Source organism: Heloderma suspectum, chromosome 6 (assembly GCF_057233095.1).
Source record: "Heloderma suspectum isolate Gila_16-S chromosome 6, 16-S_ref, whole genome shotgun sequence".
Classification (NCBI taxonomy): Eukaryota; Metazoa; Chordata; class Lepidosauria; order Squamata; family Helodermatidae; genus Heloderma; species Heloderma suspectum.
Genome location: NC_139463.1, coordinates 41333887 through 41359535, shown reverse-complemented (window position 1 = coordinate 41359535; position 25649 = coordinate 41333887). Strand labels below are relative to the sequence as shown.

At 44.9% G+C, this 25649-nt stretch overlaps 1 protein-coding gene across 3 annotated transcripts in view; it reads right to left on the bottom strand.

Annotated features, from left to right (window-relative positions):
• The window catches only part of PLEKHA2 (pleckstrin homology domain containing A2), an 81528-nt gene that overhangs the window by 52995 nt on the left and 2884 nt on the right, over positions 1-25649 (bottom strand). The window contains exon 1 of one of the 3 annotated variants that reach the window (XM_084804054.1): positions 9740-9972. The exons of 1 other annotated variant lie outside the window; for it this stretch is intronic. The gene's annotated coding sequence lies outside the window, so the exon portion shown is untranslated. Of the gene's footprint in view, positions 1-4500; positions 4862-9739; positions 9973-25649 lie in introns of those variants that run through there. One more of the 3 variants, XM_084804055.1, reaches the window with a different exon arrangement.

Genomic DNA, 25649 nt, shown 5'->3' with positions numbered 1-25649 from the left:
GAAGCCAGATTCCGGCTGAACAGCAGGAAAAACTTCCTGACTGCCAGAGCAATACGACAATGGAAGCAATTCCCTAGGGAGGTGGTGGGCTCCCCCACACTGGAGGCGTTCAAGACGAGGCTGGACAGCCATCTGTCACGGGTGCTCCGACTTGGATTCCTGCATTGAGCAGGGGGTTGGGCTCAATGGTCTTATAGGCCCCTTCCAACCCTACTATTCTATGATTCTATGATATGCATAGATGCAAATTTAAAAATTAATATAGTGTAAATCAGGGGTAGGCAATGTGGTACCCACAGGCACAAGTGTGACCCCAGACACCTCTCTTGGTGCCCGTCAGGATGCCCCCCCCTTTTTATTAAGAAGTTTTCTTATCTGCTGCTGGGATTGCTTCAAAGCAAAGTGAGGGCCTTCAGCTGCTGCCATCTTCGTTTCCCATGAATGCCTCTGGGCCACACATGGAGTCTGGGCTCCACGTGTGGCCCAGAGGCATTCTTCGGAAATGAAGATGGTGGGCAGCTGTGGGCTTGCCTTTTCAGTGCACCCAGTCACCAAGAAAAAGCGGGGGGAGAAAAAGGGACTCCTGTGAGAGTAAGAGATGTGAGTATGAGTTGGCAGGCAGAGGGTGGGGGAGAAAAACAGCTTGCCTTTAGGTTTTTGTTGACGTTGAAAAGTGATGGTTCAAATGAGTTGCTTAGTGTACTGGGGCTCAGCCCTCATCTCTGCCTTGTACTCAGCCTTTGGGGCAGGTTACTTGTCCTTTGTGAATAGCCACACCTCCTATGGCACCCATTTTGTGGTGGTGCCCACAACAGTTTCTCAAATTCCCAAATGTGCCCATGGACCCAAAAGATTGCCTACTTTGGGGGTAAACAGAAATCTAGCACAACCCACAATAGTGGGGAAGGCTGTGATCAGGTGATCTGCGTACCTATTTTAAACACTTTAAGTGATGAGCTTTGGTATTATGATGTTTTTAATTTTTGATTTTGTTAACCACATGGATGGATGGATGGATGGATGGATGGATGGATGGATAGATTGATAGATAGATAGATAGATAGATAGATAGATAGATAGATAGACAGACAGACAGACAGACAGACAGACAGACAGATTTTAGATATGGTAAGCAGTATATAAATTGATCAAATAAATTAAATAAAGGAAGAAAAACTGGGACAGAGCAGGCAGAGAGAAGCAGTGATCGCAAGTTGATTTGAAATAACCAGCCACATCTTTGGCTAGCGTCAGGACTTGAGTCCTCAACAGGTCTTGAACCGGTGACATGGCGGACACTGGGTGAGGATTGGGCCTGTGTGCCACCACCCAACTGTGTAATTGCAGGGACACCAGCCAAGAAAACCTCCTTTTGCTCCTTCACCCCCATAAAAGCTTCTGGGTTGGGCTTGCTCCCTAGTCTAAACAACTGGGAGGCTGGGTTTGGACAGCAGCAGATCTCTGATACTACATTATCCCTTTTATAGCATATAAACTTGATATCTATCAAGATGGCTGTGCCCAACTCTTGTACTCAGTCCAGTGTTGCAGTTGGGTATGGCTGTGAAGAAGCTGCACTCTCAATGCTCATCAGTATCATCATGTTTGTAGCTCACACAGATAGTATCTGCATAGTGTACTTACATGTATTTATTTATTTACTGCGTTTGCCCCCTTGTTTTCATGCCTTTACCTCGCTCTTTCAAGGGTAGGTAGGTGGACATTACTAGTGGGTAAGTGAGATACTTGTTTGGTTATATTGGGGCTAATGTTGGTGCAGGCGCCCGATTCAGTCCGGGAATCTGGTGGAACCCCCCCTGCCCACATTCCTGAAGCCCATTCACCAAGCCCCTGCTCACCCCCTGCCTACGCTTGGTGAATGGCCTGCACTCACCCTGGTGGCCGTGTCAAGCTTCACGGTCACCATTTTTTGAGAAATAAAATGGCGATCGCAAAAATGTGCATATTTGTGAATGCGCATATTCGTGTATGCAAAAATGCACATTTTTTGAGAATGTGCATATTTGGGTATGCACGAAAATGCGCATTTCTGAAAAAATGCACATTTCCGCATTTATTTATTTTTTTAAAAAATGGCGACCACAGAGCTCAACGAGGCCGCTGGGGTGAGTGCGGGGAGGGGCTCGAGCACGGTTCGGGGACCAGCGATCAGGGCCAGGGGCTGGGCGGGAGTCTGGAGAACCTGGATGGGGGTGATTTCGCACACCCCTAATTGGGGCACTGTTTTTTTCAAATGGAACTTATGTCTGTATGAGAGTGTCCTCATGAGAATATCAGTAATAGCGGACAGACATCGCTGTAACCATCAGTAATAGAGGACAAGCTTGATCTTCCCCTGCAATGTGCAGCCAGTACCACAAGGAAGTGTTCTGTGGTCCACATGATTAAAAGGAAATGGGGTCATGTGCCATGCCCCCATCGGAAGACTCTGAGGAGGAAGAGCTAGAGCCCCAGTGGAGGACCGTGTCCAGGCCCTGCCAGGGCCTGTACCATGACAGGGACAAAGCCCATGGAGGAGCCTGCTGAGACCCAAGAGGAGGCTGAGCATCCCCCAAGTCCCAGGGAGCGACGATGCCAGAAGAGGCAGACCCAACTCAGAGAACCTCAATGAAGGGCCAGGTTGCAGCAGAGGTCTACTCAGAAGGAAAGGAGCTCCTCATGACTAGAGCGACATCCTCATGAGGAGGACTCTCTGCAATCGAAGTGACCAACTGTAGCTGGACTCTAGAAGCTGTAGGATAAAAAGCCCAGTAGAAGCTTACCGAAGCTGCTGGGATCAATGTCTATGTTTGACTCTGGCTCCAGCTTGCTACCTGCCTGAGGATCCTGGTCTGTACGTGACCTTGGCCTGGATTTGACTACTCTCTCTGCATAGCCCCTTTTGTCTATACTGCCTGACTTTGCTATTTGCTACTCTGGATGTGACTAGGACTGTTTGTGGACTCTGGCTTGACATGGCCCTCTGTTGTACCTTCAGCTACTGACTCACTAGGCCCCAGCTCAGCCTCAACACCCAGGGGGGAAATAAGACACCACCATATGGTGGTCCAGTCCCACCCCACTCACCGTTGACTGAACATCTGCAATGGGCCACCTACGCATGAGGAATTGCTTTCTTGGCTGACATCCATGCTCAACGTGTGGACTTTGGGGGTGGACCCGTCAGGGGTGTTTCGACCCCTTTCTTTAGTCCCTCCCGGGGGGGGGATTTAAGAGAGGAAAGTGGCTGGGTAGGAAGGTTTAAGCCCCCTACCTGCATGCAGTGGTCCTGATCCACACCAGGGCCCTGCACTCTTGCACTAAAGTAAAAAGAGAGTTAGGATAAGCTGCATGACACACATTTAATGTAGCATGTAGTATAGGCATTAGCCAAAAGCTGGCACAGGTTTCACCACCTCCAGATTGCTTCTCACATAACAATACAGATATTTATAAAATACTTTGGCGGGGAGGGGAGAAGGTGTGCTATGAAGCCATGAATGCAGCTGGGCTTACCACAAAAGCAGTTCATATGTAAAAATATTTTGCAACTGTGAAAAGAAGATGCTTGATTAAACAGAAGAATTAAAAATTGATACTCTTGGTTTTGTTCCCAAGGCAAAACTTGCCAACTATAAATAAAAAGGGTTTCTTTTTGTTTCTTTTTCCTTTTTTAAAGATAACCTGAGAAACATGTATGAGAAAGGATGTGGCCACATAATCGACAGACACAAGTATTACAGTCAAAATTTCTGCCTCCCTCCCTGAGTGGGGCATGGGCCTCTTCTCAGTTTCATATATGACAGTGTTTGCATGCTGCACCCCTTTCCAGGCGAAGGGATGCCACCGAGGCTGTCTTGCCCAAGAGCACCATGGTAGTGGAGCCAACAGTGGCAAGAAACTAAACGATATTTTAAAATGAGGACCTCCCTCCAGCTGCTGCAATGCAGCTAGTCCCAAACATGCTCCCAAGGCAGATGCATTCATATTAACAGAAGGCGTTAGAGGAGGAGGGCACAGTTTCGTCTTCTCCAGGTAAAAGCTGTAAGGTCTGTACTAGCATAAGAGAAAGGTATGAGTGAATAATGTATAAGTAAATTATGACCCTATAACTGGGGCGACTGTTTTCAATACACCAGCTAGGGGCCATGCAGGCTCAGAATGATGGCAGTTGCTGTCCAACACATCTGGAGGCCACCAGGCTGGGGAAAGCTATGACAAAGCTGTGAGAACACTGAGGGGGGCACAGTGGAAGCCAATGCAAAAAACAGAAAGAACCTAAACACAACAATATATTTATTAAATAGTTTCAATAAAATAAAAATACGTTGTTTTTTAAAAAAGGTCGGAAGGGCCTGTCAACCATGCCCATGCCTTTGCAACTACAGGCCAGTACTTTTACATCTTACGACAAAACTAGGTAGAACACAGAACACTGCCTGCCCACACATCTTTTCCTCTCCTTGTTCCTCTGAAAGTAAAAGTGCCAGAGAGACTTACCTTTTCGTTTGCTCATTTAACTGAAAACGGAGAATTTAGGGGAAATCCACGCTCCCCTCTGCCCTTCCCTTGCTAGAGCCTTGTGTCTAAGTATGCTCCGAGGGTACAGGAAGGTTTACACAGCCCACAGACATCATCATAGGCATGAGAAAACCTCCAAAGGGAGGACATGGGAGTAAAGAAAAGGTCTGGAGAGAGAGCGATGGGAAGCCAGCAAGTTCAGAAGGACACCCCAGTCATAATTCTGCAGCCAAAGTAATGGGTGGAGATTGGTAAGCACTTTCTAACTGCACAAGCTCAAACACAGCGTGCTCTGGAATGTGCACGAAGGCTGTGGGTGCAACTATCTCCTCCTCTCACTAGATCTCTGAGCACGATCTGAGGTAATGACGCCTTTTCCTGTGCAGAGGGAGCTTGGTTAAGAGTGTGAAATATTTGTGCCAATCTCCTTCAGCGAACCCCATGGGAAAAAAAAGACAAGCAGCAGCACCTCCCTGGCTTCATAAGAGCGTATCACATCTTCATTACCACCACGACTTAATGTGGTGCCTGCTCTGCTAGAAGGTGGAGAGAAATGCAGAAGATGCCCTGCACGCTTCCACTAAAGTAAAAAAAGAGAGAGTTAGGATAAGCTGCACGCCACGCATTTAATGTAGCATGTAGTATAGCCATTAGCCAAATGCTGGCACAGGTTTCACCACCTCCAGATTGCTTCTCACATAACAATATAGATATTTATAAATTATCTATATTGTTATGTTTATGAAATATCGATATTGTTATGTTTATGAAATATCGATATTGTTATGTTTATGAAATATCGATATTGTTATGTTTATGAAATATCGATATTGTTATGTTTATGAAATTTCTATATTGCGCAGGAGGTAGGGAAGAATCCTGCCTGAAACTCTGAGGAGCCGTTGTCAGTCAGTGTTGACAATACTGGCTATGCGGACCAATGGCCTGACTCAGTATAAGGCAGCTTCCTATGTTCCTAACATCAGCCCCTGACATTAGTAAGGAGTATAAAGTCACTGGATTGGCCAACCCCAGTATAAATATTAGGTGCCTGGCCTTCTGCCTGGTCAACAATGCAGCATCTCCCTTCATGCTGCATTTCAGCTCCTAGCTCAAGCCACTGACTGAACTCAAAGACCTTGACCTCACACTGCAGGCTGCAGTCAGGTACAACTGCTCACAGGTCTCCAACGTACAGTCTACTCAGGCTTAAAGCTGGCCTACAAGTTCAAAAATATAACATGGCATTGTGCCGGGCAACTGCCTGGGCTAGAGATGAGAAGGCCCAGAAAACAAACAGAAAATTTGGGGGTTCCAAATTTGGGGGTCCCCCCCCAAAACTGGAAAAACTGAACAGCTTTGGATTATGAAATATTTTCTTTTAGAATTTAAGACAAAGTGTTTATATATTGTTACACAGCCTTTACTCCCCCAAAATGATTTCTAAAAGCTATGTAATAAGAACACTTTTATAGAAAGACTAGACATGTAAAATGTCTAGAAATAATGATGCCGTGGAGGCAATTTTTTTTATCCTCTGTATAAGATTCCCAGCATAGTTATTTTTTTCATTCCTTATTAAAATTACTGTCCTAGGGTATATTTTACTGATAGATGTTCAGTTTCCCAACATCTGAATAGTCACCATTGTGCATTCTTGACAGTAAATGTGCATTCTTGAGAGTTTTCGTTTAGAGTCCTGTTTCTGAGCTTGTTCTGGTTAGATGTTGTAGCAGTCAATTAATCTAGTTCTAATCTAAAACCCTCATATGAAAAAAAAAATACTGTAGGTTATCTAGCTACTGTCACTAGATGTGACGGAACAGCATGTGGGTTATCCCACCTATGTTTCTTTTTAAAAATGAATTTTGAGGCTTGTGTCTATAGAACTCATTGTCACAGTTTTTAATAAAGTTCTCAATGAGACTTCACCACTAGGAAATGCTGCCTCAAGCTTTATAAAACTTTTTAACTGCTGCAACTAGAATAAACCCTTTACCTAAAAGAAACTCAGTAACCTGGTTCTTATGACAGCTTCTCAAAATGAACAAAAAAATAAGATGTTCATTAATGGAAATTATTTGCAAGAGTGAATAAAATATTACTCTTCAAATAATTAGTTGAGATTTCTTACCATTCCTAAGCTAAATCTTTCCTGGCTAAATAAAATCTCAATAGCTTTTCTTCCAATCAGATTTCCCTGAGCTCCACCCTACAAACAGGAAGAGGTTTAGGAATTTCCCTAAACTTCCTTACAAATAGGAACAGATGCTGTACACCAGTATTCCTCCACTTCCAGTTCTTCCTGCTTCTAGGATGATTCAAATGTTTCAGGGACTACTTGCTGATGTTCCCTCTGGTCAGATATTAAATAGGAACCTAAAGTATGTTATGTATATCTCGGTTGGCTCATAAAATTATCATGTTTACATTAATTAAATGTAAAAGTATAGTTTATTCAGGCAATAATTACTAATTTACTGAGTTTACTTTTAAACGTTTTGAAATATAATGATAGTTTTATGAGCAAACCAAGTTATATATAAAACAACTTCAGGAACAGAAAGGCTGCTTTATACTCCTAAAGCAGCCTTCCCCAACCAGGTGCCCTCTAGATGTTTTGGATTACAATACCCAGCCAGGTTGCCTGATGCTGAGGGGAGCTGAAGTCCACAATATTTGGAAGGCGCCAGGTTGGGTAGAATAAGAACAAGCAATTATATAGAACTTGTGGCATATGATGCTTCTGAACATGGTGTCAGGGTGGACACTGAGCCCATAGAATCCCAGAGAAGTTCTGATGCTGAGGAAGAGCAGTCGCTCCTGGGAGAGGAGCGCGCCCCTCTTTCCCAGGACCAACAGCTGACGGAGATTCCTCCCACCCACATTCCTAGTTTAGAAAGCAGTCCAGGGAGTGACCCAGCACAGATAGCAGACTTGGTGGATGCGCGGCGCAGACACAGAGAGCGGCGCCAAATGGAGGGCGCGGAAAGGAGGCGTAGTGCCCAGTTTGCGCTCAAAGAACGGTTGCGCTCAGAGGATCCAAGGGAAAAGGGGAGGGATTCTCCCTAGTTCTTATATTCAGGGGTCTGCCAGTAATTGCCTTTCAAACGGGGACCAACTGTTCCAACTTAGGGCATAGGGATGCTGCTGCTCAGATCTAGTTGCTACCTGTAGAGTTGTTAAGTTGTAAAAGAAGAATAAAGCTTTGAAAAGAATCCCTTTGTCTGTGTTTGGACTTGGCTACTGGATTAGACTGAGAGAGCCCTCCAAGGAGCCCTTGACACATGGCTCTAGAATAGACAAGAAATGATTAGGAGAAAGGCAGGGATTGACAAGAGAGAGGATTGGCCAAGACAGACTAGGGAATGGTGAGGAATTCATTTCAGTTTGATTTTGACCAGAATTTACCCAATTCGCACTTCTCGGAATTAAATGTGAACCCAAACGCAATCTGAAGCCTTTACATTCCAAGTTTGTGATGCAATTTACACAACAAAAAAGTGTTTGAAAAATGTATACGCTTTAAAAATGAACACAAAAATATGTACATTAAAAACACGTACATTTTTAAAAATTGCACATTTGAAAATACACACAAATACACTTTAGTTAATGGAAGAAAATGCACGCATTTAAAAATGCACACAATTAATGAGCGCATTTGGAAAAAGGCGCACAAAAACATGAACAAGCGTTCGTGCAAAAACTCCTCTCACCAAGCTTGCAATTTGATACGGACACGAGTCAGAATGAGCTTTGAGTTGGAAAACAGAGAACCGCAAGAAGCTCAAATGTTGTTGTTTCGCACATCCCTAGAACAGACTAGGATGCTTTTGGCTGCCCAAAAAGGAAGCAGCTATTTTTCAGGGTCTTCAACACCTGCACTTGGAACAGTGGCAGCCTCTGAAGGCTCTCCAACCTAACCCAATTTTGGACCTGATAGAATTCAAGTGATTTGAATTCTCTTTCTGGACATAAAAGCAGGGCAGTTAGTGGTGGTTGTTTTTAATCAACTTTCACACTGAGAGAATTGCATAGCTATACATTTGCTGTTTTATTTTACCATCTGGCTTAATAAGGAGCCAGAGGAAGATACAGTGACATCAGCCACACAGAGCAGTGAGACATATTCCTTGGGGAATACCATAGGCACTGTATGTACTCAGTTCTGCACGCAGAGGAGTTCAATTCCACCCTTGTGTGCTATGTAAATTAAGATAATTTATTTTGCATAGGGTTTTTTTGGCTTCCGCTAGTCATGCAAAAGCTCAAGGAACTATGGAAGGCACCTCAACTATGGGAAATCCTGTCACTTCCCTCCACCAGGTTTTTGAGATTTCACCATGTGTTGCTCATACACTTCTACTGCCTTATGGGCCAGAAATGCACTCTCTTTTAGTAAAAGATAAGGTTCTCAATATGCTAATTCGTTGTTTAACATCAAATGACTGTAATCAAATTATTACTTACAGAACGTCAGAATACACACTGCACTGGATGAAGTCCGATTGCTAATCCACACAGTTAGTAACTCATAGCTAAGCTGATAATGGCAATTGTACTCATTTTAATTTGATTTTATTTACTGAATTTGTACCCCACCTGTTAAACAAAAGCATCCACAAGTCAGGAGAACCATAGGGATGGACCACTAGTATAATATTTCTTGGCTTCTATCCTTGCAACCCACTTAATAATTCCAATATTTTCATATCCTTTTCTCTTTCTCAGTCCATGAAGAATAAAAATTAGATGTAATATATGCAATAAACCTAAGATACTGCCTGACCACTCTACTTGCCCATTCAGTTGCTATGTTCATCAGGAGATACCTTCCTGGTGGTACCCAAGATTTTGGAGATCCAGTCCATCATGACTTGGAATAGGGCTGTTAATATCATAGCATCCACCATCTGTAACTCCCTACCACTACAATTTAGGCAGGTGCCAACCCAGGTGGGTTTTTGGCACCTACTGAAAATGTACCTTTTCCAAGAGGCATTCCCACCAGGGTAATCTTGTCTTCTGTATGAAGACTTGTTTTTGTACATTGCTTAGAAATGTCTTTAATATAAGTGATTAATAAATATTGGATAATTAATAATAATAATAAGCAGAAGTAGAAGCAGAAGTCACATAAGCTAGGCAAGGTAAGCAAATATAAGCAAACATCCTGAATGTCTAGATGCTATTCCAGTTACAGAGTTACCCTTACCTGCACTGCAGAATCTGGATCCAAAGCACACGTAGCCCTGACTCCCAAAAATGCACAGAGAGACACACTCTGAGTCAAGGCCAGGGTCCACCATACACAAGGCTGGCATGGGAGGGTATTTTCTCCAGTCTATGGTCCCTTGCTGAGGAGGGAGCTGATCTAGGAGCTGGCAAAGCTAAGCCTCAAAGAGCAATAGGCAGAAAGCCACAAGGCTCTAGTCCCTCAAGAGCACTGGCAGCGAGAACAGGAAGTAACTAACATCGTACCTAAGAGTATTCCTGAACGCTTTCAGCCCGCAGTTGAGTACTGAACTAATAGTGAAAGAGACTCCGGAGTTTGGCATTTTGTAAAAGGAGGAACCATATATTGTGCAAAAAGGTTGCAGTAAATGATTGCTCATGTTCGTTGTGGGACACTTTTTCGCTTTACATATTTCCAAAAAAAGAAAAAAAAAAAAGGAAGAGATGGGAAATAAATGTATCATGAAAGGTCTCCAAGGACATGTGGTTAAAAGCACCACTATCTACTTATATTTTTACAAGGGATGATTCTAACATTTTTACGTAGGTTACACTTAGGCAAAATGAAATACCGTGTGGTGTAGTGCTTAGAGTTCTCAATCCCAACATGGCTGCGAAGGTCAATGACAATGCAATCCTATACGTTTACTGTGTTCAATGGGGCTTATTCTCTGAAAAGGGTGTACATACAATTGCAGCCTGAATGGTATTGGGCCACACTCTCTCTCTCTCTCTCTCTCTCTCTCTCTCTCTCTCTCAGCCTAATCTAACTCGCAAGGGTTGTTGAGAGGGCAAATAGGGTAACAACTTAAAACTAATTATGAAGCAACAACAAACTTCTGGGCTACTGACAAAAGGATAAATGGGGAAGAGGCAAGGCACAAAGTTACAGAACAAATCATACCACATATAGAGAGGGATCCAAATTAAATAACAGAACCATGACATTGTCAGAAGCAAAATACGAAAAATCCTATGATCTGTGCCACCCTAAGCTGCATGGCAGGATACAAACGCCATAACAATTTCCAAGGGAAGAGAAGTTTGTATGTGTATGCTGTGTACATATTTTTGGCTTTGGGCCCGCACACTTTCCCCTAAGGAATGAGGCCTTTGTGTGGGACATGGGGAGAAGCCCCTTGACTTAAATTCTGTCTCAGCAAAATTACAAAAATTCAAAAGATTTGCAAAAAGTGGTGTCATTTTAAAAATGCAGTCATTGTATGTTGTTTGAATGGTGGTTTAAAAACCTCCTCTTCCCATGACCCTGTTGTCAGGTGAAGAGATTTAAAATGTTATATGATACGCATGCGCACGCGGACACCCATGCCTAACACTCTAAAAAAATCTCGTGCGAGACTTTAAAGCGTTGGCCCTTTTATTTTACCGCTGCAGTGTGGGAAGGCAGAGGACGCTTCTTCACACCTGCCATGTTCGTCATTTGGATAACTGCAACATCAGACAGTGTCTTGTTCATGGGAAGTCGCCCTCACAGATCTAACACCACTGACATAACTTCCATATCCCCATATCAGGGGAACATAGGGAGCTCCCTTAGGCTGACACACAGTGACATAGATCCTATGGTCTTTCAGGTCAAACTATTCCAGTATGGTCTGCTCTGGCTGGCCATGGCTTCCCAGAGCCTCCGCTAGGCTGAGGCCTCTCTCATCAACTGGTACATGATCATTTCAGCCAGAGATGGCTGGGATTGAACCTGGGACTTCCTGCGTAGAAAGCTGGCATGTCCTACCACTGAGCTATGCTCCCTCCCAAAACTCAATGCTTGCCAAGATGCATTGGAGTTCAACGCTGTTCATCCCTAGCCAGCATGGTCAATGGTCAGGAAACCTAGGAGTTGTGGTCCAAAGGATCTGGAGGGCACCAGGTTGGGGAATACTGATATATGTGTATAAATGAACTAGGCCCTAGTCCTAAGCAGCAGGCAGCTGTAGTCATATCTGAGGCCTGAACAAGCAGAGCAAGGCATGGCCTAGTTCGTACTGAGGTGGTACACCTGTTTCTGGGCTGCACCACTTCAGAAGATGCAGGGGCGGGGGTTCATCACATGACTTGAATGCTCCCCCACACTGCAAAAATCCTTCCTGTCATAGAAAAGTATCATTTCAACGAGAAGCTTAGGCTAGAATAACCCTTGTCTTGGACACGCTTGTTTGCTAGAAGGGGGTGAGAGAATTTCAATATGGAGGGGCATTCAAATCATGCAGGCCCCCCACCTGCAGTCGGAAGTGGTACAGTCCGGCGCCACCTCATGCAGATGGCAAGTTTGAAATGTTCCTCTCTTAGTAATTCAGATTCTTACATCACATTATGTTTCCTTTTGGTGGCTGAAGAGACCAGTCCTTGATCTACAGGACCTGCCACAAATACCACATCTGCAATCATTTAGTGATTTAATCATGACCAAACACTATGCTTCTTGTAATTCAGGCTTGTTCTAAATTAGTCAGCGAGGCCTAGTGTAGCATATAGCACTCAGCATTAGCCTAAAATAGCCTTCCTTAAAATGGCACCTTCCAGATGTTTTGGCCTTTGGCTCCCATTAGCCACAGCCAGCATGGCCAATGGTCAGGATTCTGGGAGTGGTAGTCCAAAACATCTGGAGGGCACAAGGTGGAGAAGGCTGGCCTAAAAGACAAGTCCGACCTCACTGTGCAACATGGGACAATGCGCTCTCTCTCAGACACGCTTCTCCAACTTGTAAAATGGAGATAACCATGGATTCCGCAAAGGCCATTTATATCCCACTACATGCCTCAGGAATAATGCTCAGCACGTACATAGCACCTTTGAGCATTCAAAGTGCTTTGTACACATGACAGTGTTGTAAGGGTTATAACAACTCTGTAAGGCAGGTCAGTATAATTATCTCCCTATTGCAGAAGGAGAGCACAGGGAGTATGGTTTGCCCAGAGCCACCTAATGGGTTCATGGCGGAGACAATATTCAAGAGGATGTTCCGATTCATGGCCTAGCCTCTTCGTCAGTATGCAGCACCAACTTCACTTACATTATCTCAGTTGTTCTCTACAACAGCCCTGTAAAGTGGGGTCATTTTGAGAAACTACAAGAGTGGCTAGATCCAGTTGCCTGGTGTTGATTGGGAGTGCTAGGTCAGAAAAAAAATGGGGGGGCCCCCTTGGGGCAGGCATCACCAGTAGGCCTTGTCAGGCTGCTGGGGTCTTTCCAGTTGCCCAAAGATACCAGGTGTTGATGCCAGCCCTGGGCCCAGCACTCCAAGCAGTGCCAGCAGGTGGCTGCATTTAGCCACCCTTTTAATTTCGCACAATGCCCCTGAGCTAGTATTGTTCTGGGGCATTGTGGAAAATTAAAAGGGTAGCTAGGCCCAGCCGCTAGTGATGTGAGATTTCTTGAAAATTTTGAATTGGATGTGTGTGTGTGTGTGTGTGTGTGTGTGTGCGTGCAAAATTAGGATAATTTGCTTCAGGTAATTTTCAGTTTGCATTGGAAAATTTTCTGACGCCTAGACTCTGAGTGTGATCTAATTTGGCATATTTATTTTACCAGTATTTAGTAACAACAGCTTTTTAAAAAGTACCCCATGTTCTTTTTTTGGCCCAATACACTCCAAGTATTTGACCTGAAATCTTGGGGGGGGGGATTAAAACACACTTAGGGCGCGATCCTACTGAGACAGACTTCAGCCTCCAAACTCGGAGGCCGACACCTATCCAATGCAGGTTGGGCAGAGCACAGAGGGGATCCTCTCCTCTGCTTGTCCTGCAATCTTGGCTAGACGCGCGATATTGTTACCCAGCCTTTACTCCCCCTAAAATGAGTTTTTTTAAATGATGTAATAACACATTTATAGAAAGACTACAGATGTACAAGGTCTGGAAATAATGAAGCCATGGGGAAAAATATTTTTAATCCTTTCTGTAAGATTCCTAGCATAGTTATTATTTCATTCCTTATTAAAATTATTGATCTAAAGTATATTTTACTGATAGACATTTATGCTCAGTTTCCCACCATGTGAGCAGAGTCACCACTGTGCATTCTTGACAGCTTGGGTTTTGTTCTATAGAGTCCCGTGTTTCTGATATTGTAGCAGTCAATTAATGTAGTTCTAATCTATTCAGACAATAATTACAGATTTACTAAGGGCGCAATCCTGTGGCCGCTAGACAGTGGCTGGATGGCCATATGACTATTCGGTTTTCGGAAACTAACCTCGGAGCCCACGCTCTGAGGTAGATTCCCAGAAAACTGCCTCCCCACCCCCTCTTAGGCGGTGCAGATCGTCCCGGACTCTGCACTCATAAGAGCAGCGTGGAGTGGGAGGAAAGGGGGGTTCCCAGGGGTGGGGACCTCAGAAGGGCCAGTACGCTTTCTATGCATCGTCCAGCTGCCCCCCCCCAGCTCTGAAGCGCTGTGGCTAGACAGCCAAAATTGGCCATTTAGCCGCAAATGCAGGGTGGCCACAGCGTGGAGGTAAAGATCCCCTCCACCCGCCCTGCATTGGATAGGCTGTCACCTCCGAGTTTACTTTTTAAGGTTTTAAAATATAATTATATTTTATTAGCAAACTAAGACATACACTAAATAACTTTAGGAACAGAAAGTCTGCTTTATGTCCTTAAAACAGCCCTTGCCAACATGGTGCCCTCTGAATGTTTTGGACTACAGTGCCCAGCATTCCTGGCCACTGGCCATGCTGCCTGAGGCTGAGGGGAGCTGAAGTCCTAAATATCTGGAGGGCCACAGGTTGGGGAAGGCTGTCTTAAAGCAACAAAGTGACTTTACATCTGTAAAGAGTGCTAAAAAGTAAGTATTGCTTATTTTTCAATTTTTCAAAAAGAAAACACAAGAAAAAAGGTTTTCCATGGCCTCAAAATTTCCAGAAATTTTACATCACTATGTGGGCCTCTTTTTCTGAGTTTGGAAAACAGTAGGGATTCCTCCCCAACTTTTTTCTTACATTTGATCAGTCATAATTTTTTTTACAGTGATCCCCAGGACCAGGTAGGACTAGTGACCTTGGTGGACTTAGGAAGCTGACTTGTGCCAGCTCAGACTTTGTCAATTGAGCACAGTACTTGCTCAACTTGATGCCCTCCAGATGTGTTGGACTACAGCTTCCATCATCTGCCTGGGGAAGTTGGGAGTCGCTGTCAGTGGAGGCTGGTGGCTCCGATGTCAGTGGGGCAGTGCATCCGCTCCACGTTTCAGGCAGAACTAGGCAGAACTCTAAAGGAGCTCCTTTAGAGTTCTGACTGAAACCCGGAGTGGATTCACCACCCCACTGACACTGGAGCCACCAGCCTCCACTGGTTGCAGTCCAACACATCTGGAAGGCACTGGGCTGGGGAAGGATGGTCTACCCTGGCTGACAATGGCTCTCCCGGGTCTTAGGCATGGAAAGATTTTTCCCATCACCTGCTCCCTGATCCTTTTAACTGGAGATTGAATCTGAACACTTCTGCAGCAAAGCATGGGCTCTACCGCTGCACAATGGTCCTGTCAGGGTGGAGACACAGAGCCCCAGAGCAGTTCTGATTCTGAGGAAGAGCAACAACCCGTGGGAGAGGAGCCGCTCGTCTCTCAGAGGCGCAGCGGCAGGGAGAGATTCCTCCTGCCTGCATTCCTGGGAGAGATAGTGAGCCTGGCAGCGAGAGAGCGGGGGAGGGGGCCTTGCTGGACGCTCGGCGCAGACGCAGGGAGCGGCGCCAGATGGAGGGCGCCAAGAGGAGGCGCTCTGCCCGCTTGGTGCTATGACAACGGTCGCATCCCGAGGACCCACGGGAAGAGAGGACCTCTCCATAGCCCATAAGTTCAGAGTTTTCCTGCTCTACTCCTTCAAATGGGGACCAACTGCCTTACCTGGAGCTTAGGCTACTCTGCTAACTACCCCAGTGCAGTTCCTTGCTTAGTCGCTGGTGATTAGCATTCAAAAGAGCCATTAAGTTGTAAATGGAATAAAGCCTTGGAAAGAATCCCTTTCGTCTGTGTCTTGAGTTGGCTATTGGAGGGGACTGTAAGAGGCAGCTAGGGCGCTCCTGACAGGTCCTTCCTCTAAATTCTTCTTTGCTGTTCTTCTGCAAAGGAAAAATTTCCCATTTTCCTAACTCTTGAACAAAACTCACATCTTAAGGTCCCATTCTTCTTCAGATTCTCAAAGAGAGCAAATTTAGGTCAGCTGAAAACACTTTAGTTCAGGTGTTCCCAAAAGGGATGTTGCTTAATTTGACTAAGGAGCACTTAATAGCTTGGGCTATGGAACCTGTCTTCAGAGTTGGATCCAGAAAGCATGTGAAGAAAATAAGGAAAACAGGAGCATCTCAGAGCATCTGCAGCACACCTTCCCACTTATTAATCCAGTTTGGCCACTACATATCTGGATTTAAGGGAACGACTGCCAGGCTTAACGGTTCTCCCAAGAAGTTTTTTTTCCCAATGTTAATCACTGCAGACATCTTGACAATATATACAGCCTCTCTCTATTGCCCTCAGGTTGAGAAATGTTTTACTAGCCCCTGCTCATCTGCTTTAAGCAACAGCTTGATCTTCAGATATTAGCAGGTACGACTGGTTACCTCTATGTCATGAAAAGCTTTCCCTGCTTCTTTTGGCAGCCCAAGCTACCCTTAAAGACACAGAAGCATGTTTGTCTAAGGTTTTTTCCCTGGTCAGTTGGCAATCCTACATGATTCACATCCTCCAGATGACACACCATAGCCCCAATGTCCCCTTCCCCAGGGTTCATTCTCCATTTTTGTGGACTTCACAACAAATCTTTTAAAGGTTTATTTAACCTTACTTCTTTTTTTTTAAAAAAAAAGCACACACACACAGCGCTAATTGCCCAATACTGATGTTGAGCAAGGATAAATGTTGTACAGGTGGTTAATCACACTTGGTTCAAAATAACTAAGGGTGCAATCCCATGCATGTTTAGACATTATAAAATCCTTCAATTCCCAGCATTCCCCAGCCAGCATGGCTGACTGGGGCATGCTGGGAGTTGTAGGACTTTATAATGTCTAAGCATGCATAGGATTGTGCCCTAAGTGGTTAAAATTAATAGGTTCTCAATTCCTTTCAAGAGAACAACACAGAGCCTGAAGCACCATTCCAAACACTATTATCTGCTTATCCACCCTGCAGGGCCGGGTGGGGGATGTTGGTTTAGAACATTGTGATATTACCGCATTTGCAAATTCCACTTCCTTTTATGAAGGTTTGCTGAGTGTGCGCGTGTGTGTGTGTACACACACACACACACACACACAGGGAGGGGCTGTAGCTCAGTGGCAGAGCCCTGCTTTACAGATAGAAGATCCCAGGTTCTATCCCTGGCACCTCCAGAAAGGGTATACAAAGACCCCTGCCTAAAACCTGAAGAGCTGTTGCTAGTCAGCGTTAATACTGGCTTGGATGGACTAATGGAATGACACAGTATAAGCCAGCTTCCTATGTTCCTTAACATGCCTACAAACAGGCACACATTTCCTCTCCGTCTCTTCCAAAAGAATTCACCTGCAACACAGCAAGCCCAGCAGCCAAGTTACTACAGCCTGTCACAGGCTGGATAAACCTCCTGTTTCTGATGCCTGCCTGTGATTGCAGAAACAGGGGTTGTGGAGCGGGAGTGTCAAATATATGTTAGCAGGTCACAATACACAGCTGGCTGGCTGCACTTGGCTTGCAAGGTAACAAGTCATGTAGGCCTCCATTTAAGTTTCGCTACTGTAATATATTTGGGAATTCAGAAAATCAGATACAGAACTTTCACTCTCTCAAACACACACGCACGCACAGCTAATTCAATTCTTGGAGCGCCGCTCCTTCTGTCAAAACGGCACCATCCACGCACAAGAGGGAGTGGTTGGCATGCTCGGAGTAGGGTAACGTCTTGGGTGGGAGACCCAAAACTGCACAACGAGGACCAAGCATGCTTAGAGCCCACAGAATAATGACCAAACTGTTGGAGTGGTGGTGGGGAACACAATAAAAAAATTCTTGGGGATGGAATAGAATAGCTTAGAAGAGGGCATGGCTGGCTAGAACCCTGAACAGGAGCACTCCACACTGCAACATTTTGCTGCAGGTCCTAATAATACCTTTGAATACCAAGAAGTTGAAGAAAGGCAATGGAGGAAAGTGGTTGCCTTCCTGCCCTGCTGGAGAGCTTTTCTAGGGCATCTGGCTGCTCACTGTTGGAAACAAGAGGCTGGACTACATGGACCTCCCTTGGACTGACCAAGAATGAGATCTTGAGGTTGTGGTGGACAGATCAATGAAAATGTCAACCCAGTGTGCTGCTGCTGTAAAAAAAGGCAAACTCCATGTTAGGCATAATTAAGAAAGGGATTGAGAATAAAGCTGCCAATTTTATACTGCCCGTATACAAGTCTGTGGTGCGACTACACTTGGAATACTGTGTACGGTTCTGGTCACCACACCTAAAAAAGGACACTGTAGAGCTGGAAAAAATGCAGAAAAGGGCAACTAAAATGATCAAGGGGCTGGAGCATCTCCCTTATGAGGGAAGGCTACAATAGCTGGGATTGTTTGGCTTGTGTCCTTTTCCCCTACAAAGTGTCCATGGGGCAGTTCTTGCTGGGGATCTCAGACACCAGGAATCAGCAAAAGAAGGCCATCAATTGCCAGACATGATGGATTTGAATAAGCAGCAGATGAGGCAATGGGGCTGGGCTGTAGGGCATTTGTGGGGATGGAGCATTGGTCCTCGGCTCAACAGATCCCACTCTGTGGCTATTTAATGTCTGTTGGGGGTAAACTGGTGGAAAGCACTATTAAAGATAAAATCATCCAGCATACAAAAGACCAAGTCTTGCTGAAGAGTCAACATGGCTCCTGCAGAGGTAAGTCCCATCTCACTAACCATTTAGAGTTCTGTGACAAGGGCGAATAAGCTTGTGGGCAGGGGTGATCCAGTAGACATTGTTTACTTGGGCTTTCAAAAGGCTTTTGACAAAGTCCCTCACCAAAGACTCCTGAGCAAACTTAGTAGTCGTGGGATAAGAAGAGAGGTCCGCTTACGGATTGGTAACTGGTTAAAGATTAGAACACAGAGAATGGGAATAAGCAGACAGTTCTCAAAATGGATGTAAACAATGAGATTGCCCAAGGATCTGTATTGCGACCGGTGCTTATTAACTTGTTCATAACGATCTGGGCTTAGGGGTGAGTAGTAAGATGTCCAGGTTCGCCGACACCACAAAATTTAATAAATATTTGGTGCTGCTGTTTAGTTTGAACTGTATTTCTTTATTTTGTTGCTTCATCATTTCACCTTGTAAACCGCCTAGAGGAGGCTTCGCCTCACAAGGAGGTATAATAATATTTTAAATGAATAAATACCAGTTGCTGAGGAACATGAAAAGAAAAGTGCTATTGTGCGCATGTCCTGCTTGTAAAGTTGTAGTGGAAATGCAGAAGGCCATTGTAATTTCGAGGAGTCAGCGGGGAACAGGCCTTCCCTTCTGTGCCTAGGCTTCCCGTTGGCCTGTTGCATTGTAGTTAGCTATGCTGTTCTTTTATTATCTCCCAATTTCTGTTTGAGATGGTATGACTTAGAATCATAGAATAGTAGGGTTGGAAGGGGCCTACAAGGCCATCGAGTCCACCCCCCGGCTCAATGCAGGAATCCAAGTCAGAGCATCCCTGACAGATGGCTGTCCAGCCTCGTCTTGAACGCCTCCAGTGCAGGAGAGCCCACCACCTCCCTAGGTAATGGGTTCCATTGTCGTATTGCTCTAACAGTCAGGAAGTTTCTCCTGACATTCAGCCGGAATCTGGCTTCCTGTCAGTTGAGCCCATTATTCCGTGTCCTGCACTCTGGGAGGATCGAGAAGAGATCCTGGCCTTCCTCTCTGTGACAACCTTTCAAGTCCTTGAAGAGCGCTAGTACTTCAAGTACTTCAGAAGCTACTATTTACCTTTAGATAGTCCTTGGCTAGATTTCAACGACTACCACCGAGTATGGGCGGGAGTGTCTGGGATGGTTGTATAGCTATCTATGCTGGCTACTTGCCATTTGCAAGAGCGAATCCTTTCATTTTGCAAAGGTGTGTAAGCATTCTTGAAGACACTGGAGTATGGCCAGAACATAGGTAAGATTAATATGAACATAATAGTGTATATAAGTCCTTAGGACCCTTCCAGGGTAGAATCCCAATGCAGGCTGACCCAGGAAAGGTGCTGTTTACTGGAGGTCATTATTGGAGTCCATCCATTCTCATTCGGAAGGGGTTCCTGGCAACTGTAGGGACGTAAACCTTATAATCTTGCTCTGTGGTTTCTTGCTACAATTATTGCTCTGTAGTGTTTTGCTTTCCTGCTGTTAGTTTGTTCCTGCTTAATAAAAGCTTTAGCCTTCACCCATTGGCGTATTCGTTGTTTCGGAATCCTAAAGAGAACCACTGCCTCTAGGCAACACAAAACGTCCCACAGGCATCGGGGTGGCCACAGTGGGAAGGGACGCTGGACTAGATGGGCTTTTGATCTGATCCAACATGGCTCTTCTTATGTTCTTATATCAGATTGCCCCTCTTGCAGAATTAGTTGCTGATCAGGGATACATACATATACAAGCATACATGCGCGTGCACACGCACACATGGAAGAGGTTATTTCACTGTGTTGGCAAGGGACTCAAACGTCCAGCTACAGAAAGGATGTTCTGAAGCATACCAGCTTGACTAACCCTCCTTTTTCAGAAGCTTGTCCCCCGGGAAGGCTGCGAAGTTTATCGGTGACTGTAATCTACATAGCTTCCTCTCTGGGAATTCATAAAACACATGCTGACTTACATATGGTATAGAAGGAAGGCACATGCATACATGCGCGCGCGCGCACACACACACACACACACACACACTTAAGATGCAGGCAGAGAGGATAGGGTGAGGGCCACTGATGCAGAAGAGACCCTGGCAACTGACCTTACTGAGGGTCTCTGAAATCAAAATATAGATCTGAAGAGGAAAAGCCAACTTTGTCTCCTCTGCTTTTCATGCCCAGGCATGTTACCTCTCAAAGCCAGGGAGTATTCAAAGAGGCGTTCGTCCTTGCAGAAGTCACTTGAAGCCTATATGCCTGTATGTAAGAACTGCCAAAGTATTTAGGGTTACCAAGGTTTTTCATGGCAGTGCTTCCATGCTTGTAACATGTGCAAGACAGGAAGAAATGTAACAGGTGAAGCTTTTTTCCAGCAGAGAGATGACATTCTGGGATGAGCGCAACCTGTCACGGGGGAGTGGAGCCTTGCCAGAAAAAGAAAAGGAAAAAAAGACAGAACCTTAATAGTGTTTTAAGAGAAGCAAAGGGAAGACATCTACTTCCATTTGCCATGGCAACCATTTTAACATCTGATGTAGCAGCAGAATTGCTAATTTATGAACCAGGATATCCCCAGTTCTAAACTTGCCATACTAGATGCCCTTAGATATGTGCCAGTATATTCTCTTAGCCTCAGCTGCCCATCTGCAAAATAGGGGTGAAAATAATACCCCCGATAAGGGGAAAGGCCATGGCTCAGTGACAGAGCACATGTTTTGCATACAGAAGGTCCCAGATTCGAGCCCTGGCATCTCCAGGTAGGGCAGGAAAAACTCCTGCCTGAAACCCTGGAGAGCCACTGCCAAGTAGTGTTGACAATACTGGGCTAGATGGACCACTTACCTGACTCAGTATAAGGCAATGTTGTATGTTCCTATGTGGTCTATCTCACAGGGCTGTTGCAGGAATGACTGAGATTATGTGTATGAGATGCTTTGAATGCTTGAAGTGTACTATGAGAAAAGCTGAGTATTCTTAAGCAAATGTGAGTTCTCTTGTTTTTCCATCAAAAACATAACCTATATGGGGAAAAATAAGCAAGAATACAAATAGTACCTGGCCCAGGAAAAATAATATGGGTTAAAACCAGTGAACTAATCTACTGTTTCTACTGAACTAATAGACACAAAAGATGCAGAACCAAACCATCAGATTGGGTAAACTCCATTCTAGAGCCATTACCTTGTATTCACATACCTACTCCTCTCCCACTGCATGGAGGATTTTGTAATTACCCCATACCAAGATTGATGTGCGACTTAGGGCTTCTTCACATGGAACTTTTACCCTGCTATTGAGATTGGTTACTCACGGAAGTTTGCAGGTCCTTTAGACGACGTCATCAGCCTCCAGAGCATCTCCCACACTACAAGACCTTTATTCCATTTTTTTAAAAGGTCAGAGATAATCAGCTATCACATTACAGTGCTTGGGTTCCACTTGAGTTCCCTCCTGAGAAGAAAACCTGCAATAAGAGGAGCTAGACCACAGTGCCATCTAGCAGCTGTATAATGAAACATATGGAAGACTCAGATAAGGGGGAAAAGGTGGGGGGAAGGAAGCACGTGTAAAGGGGGCCCATCATGATCCTGCATTTAAAACGGAAGCAGAAAGCCCCATTTTAAATGCGGGATTTTAGGCTGGTGCAGAGATGCTTTTACTCTTGCGAAAGCATCCAAATCACGTATCACTCCTGAGTGGCCCACACACACAGAGCAACCATAAAAGAAGAAACAAGAATGAAATAAAGAAATCCATTATTTAGATAACGCCACCAACACCTCATGACCTAGGCAAACCATAGGGGCCAGAATCACAACATCCAAGCTCCCAAATTTTTCAGGATGGGAGAGATAAAAAAAACTGGCTTGGGATGGATTCCTATAACATTTGGCACCCAAGACATAAAATCTGAACACCACTATCCACTATCTTCCTCCTGGGGCACAATCCACTGGGACATTCTCCAGCACTGTCCCCATAGAAGCAAACAGGAGTCATTCAAATAGTAACTCCAAAAGCTATGCTTCTTCATCATTTTGAACATAATGATCCTGGATTTCTGCATAAACACTTTCTTAAGCAATTGTGTAGAGCTGCAAAAACATGTATAGCACATAAATGCAAGTCTCTAAAGCAACCAATGAAGCAGCCAGGGGTTGATAAAATTTAGGAGACTATACCTATATATAAATTTACTCAGCAAGAACAACAAGCAAGGATCCTAATTTTAAGAAAGCTATTATGGCACCATGGTTTCCATTCATTTCTCAAATGGAAGCCCTTCAAACATCTGATCAAATTCAAACAAGTACAGCTGCTTTTCCCCCTGACTGAAACACACACAAAACAGACCTTATATATGATTTATTTATATATACACACACACACACACACACACATACTCGTATTTTCATTATCTCATTAGTTAATAGACTAAGAATTATAATTACTGAGTTTCTGTATTCCTTTAGTGACCTTGTTGCATTATTATGTTCTTTTTTGTTGCCTTTTTTAAAACTTTATTTCAAAATAAAATAAAACTTCATGAGAAAAAAAGGGTCCTATGTGTCTGATCAGTCTCTGCTACTCCTAATGTCCCCCAAACTATCTGCGGCCTTCACACTGATTCAGGGTAACATTCTCTCTCTTTCTACATATATCTGGCAATGGTTGTTGTGGGCCAGGTCACATCAACAAAGCATCTTTTGAACTTGAACTGGATACTTCAGCAGGGAATTGGTGCGTGGGTGGGGAGGAGACAGAAATCTTCCCATTTCCTGCCCCTCTGCAGCAGAACTAAGCACCTCAAGGGAGTTCTTCCGAGCGTGCATTTCCTTTGGTGCCCTTGTCACGGCCTCTCGCTCCACGCTGATCTTCAGCACAGCAGCTGCCAAACACAGCTATTCCAAATCAGCGCATCTCTCGGAGAGCGAAGCACAGTGCATCCGTATGGGGACTTCCCTGGGTGTTGCAAATGTGCCTGGGAAGAGCATAAGACACAGCGAACGTGATGGCAGATGCACCTCACAGCCCACACTCGCCAGCTGTCTACCTGCCCACCTACACAGCTAAGCAAAGGAAGGTAAATCCAGCATAGGTTGTGCAATCATTCTGAAGGAATACATAGGAGCCCCTTTCCACCCAAGGACAGAATTCAATCTGAGAGCCCCCGGTGCTGCATTCCAGTGGTGGGCGGGGCCAAATGCATAGGAGCCTGCCAAATGCAAAAGGGGTGGGGCCCAAAACACAACACATACCAGCACACTGGTATATTTCTATAGGGATGCTCTGACTTTCTACAGGGATGCTCTGACTTGGATTCCTGCATTGAGCAGGGGGTTGGACTCGATAGCCTTGTAGGCCCCTTCCAACCCTACTATTCTATGATTCTATGATTCACCCTAACTCAAAGCTCCCACTGCCGTAGGAAAGGCATTTCAACCTTTTAGAAGGGGGAAAGAGGAACCTGCACTAAAGCTGCAAAACAACCAAATGACTGGTTGTTGGGGGAAAGAGGGCAGGTCTATATGGGGAACCCTGGAAGGCTGGATTTGTGCCCTCGGCCTAATTCTCCCCACCCCTGATCTACACAGTGGTGTTGCTAGGCTGGACCGCGGGGCCAAAGTCCAGGGACCCAAATGGCCAACTAGAGAGCAGCAGGTGATGGAGGCAAGCCAGGGCCTTCGGGGACTGATGCTGCTCTTTCAGCATAGGTACAAGTACAACCTGGGAAGGGGGGTGGGGGAGAAATCTTCCTGCACATTTTCCCAATGAACGGTAAATTATCTTGTATTCATTAAAATTCACTCCCTTATTCTCTCATTCTTATTCTCCCCACTGGCTATTTCACTATTTTTTAAAAAAGAAAAATGGGAGCAAATCACACTCCCGCTCCCCCTGCAAGGGAACAGAAACCAGCATTGAAGCACGCAAGGGCCAAAGCAGACATGAGTTTCAATGTGTGTCTAGTAGCGATGTCTTGTTTTCATTTTTACTCTAGAGTAGGTAAGAGAGAACCAATCCAGATCATGACCTTAGAGTAGGGGGCTGGGGCTTTTAAGATCCAGGTCAGGCCCCTGCACCTACTCTAAATAAAAATGAAGAGAAGATATAGCTGCGAGACACACATTTAAACTAATGTCTGCTTTGGTCCTAAGAGAGGCTATTCAAGGGGCAATTCAGAGGCCATTCATCACTACTTCCTGGACGTGGTCTTCAGGAAGCAATAAAATAAGTTAAACCTAACAGAAAACGTTTAATTAAGACTGATGGGAACCTTTGCTAAACAGACTTACTTGTGAAAGAATATTATCATAGGATCTTGGCCATGGAGAAGGGCATTGCTGGATAATAAAGCACTATATCACATGACTCTTTAGAGCCTCCATTGTAAAACCACTTCTTGTGGCTTGCAAAAAAAACAATGCCTCAGCAGTGCTGAGCGTCTCTCTAGTGTGGAAGCAACCAGCCAAAGGGCTGAACTTGGCCCACGGCAAGCAGAGTTCAAATGCCCACATTAACTCACTGGGCAACCTTGAACCAGTCACCTCCCTTGTCTGCCTAATCTAGCTGAAGATAAAATGGATACCTCCCCGAGTTCCTTGGAGGAGTGGAATACAAATGCAAGCCAAAGACAGATAACTGGCAAGATTCAAGGTGCAACTGTTCTATTTCGGTGCTATCAGTGTACAATACAACAACAACTCTTTCAGATACAAGGCAGCAACAAAGTGAAAATAGATAGAAATGGTCACAGGAAATAGATTTTATGGAGCAGAAAAATGCAAGTTGCAATGTGCTTTGAGTATTAGTAGCCCCAGTGAAGAGCAGGAGAGGTCCTCATTTAAAAAATTTACTTTCAAAACACACACAGAATCCATCCATTCACCCACACTCACTGCTGCAATTTGCACGGGGGGGGGGGGTGAGGGGTGAGTGTTGAACCTCTCAGTTGCTCCAATAGGAGTTCCCCCCACCAATACAAATAGCAGGTGCTGAGGGCCTAATCTGGATCGGGACTCTGGCAGGCGGGTTGGCCC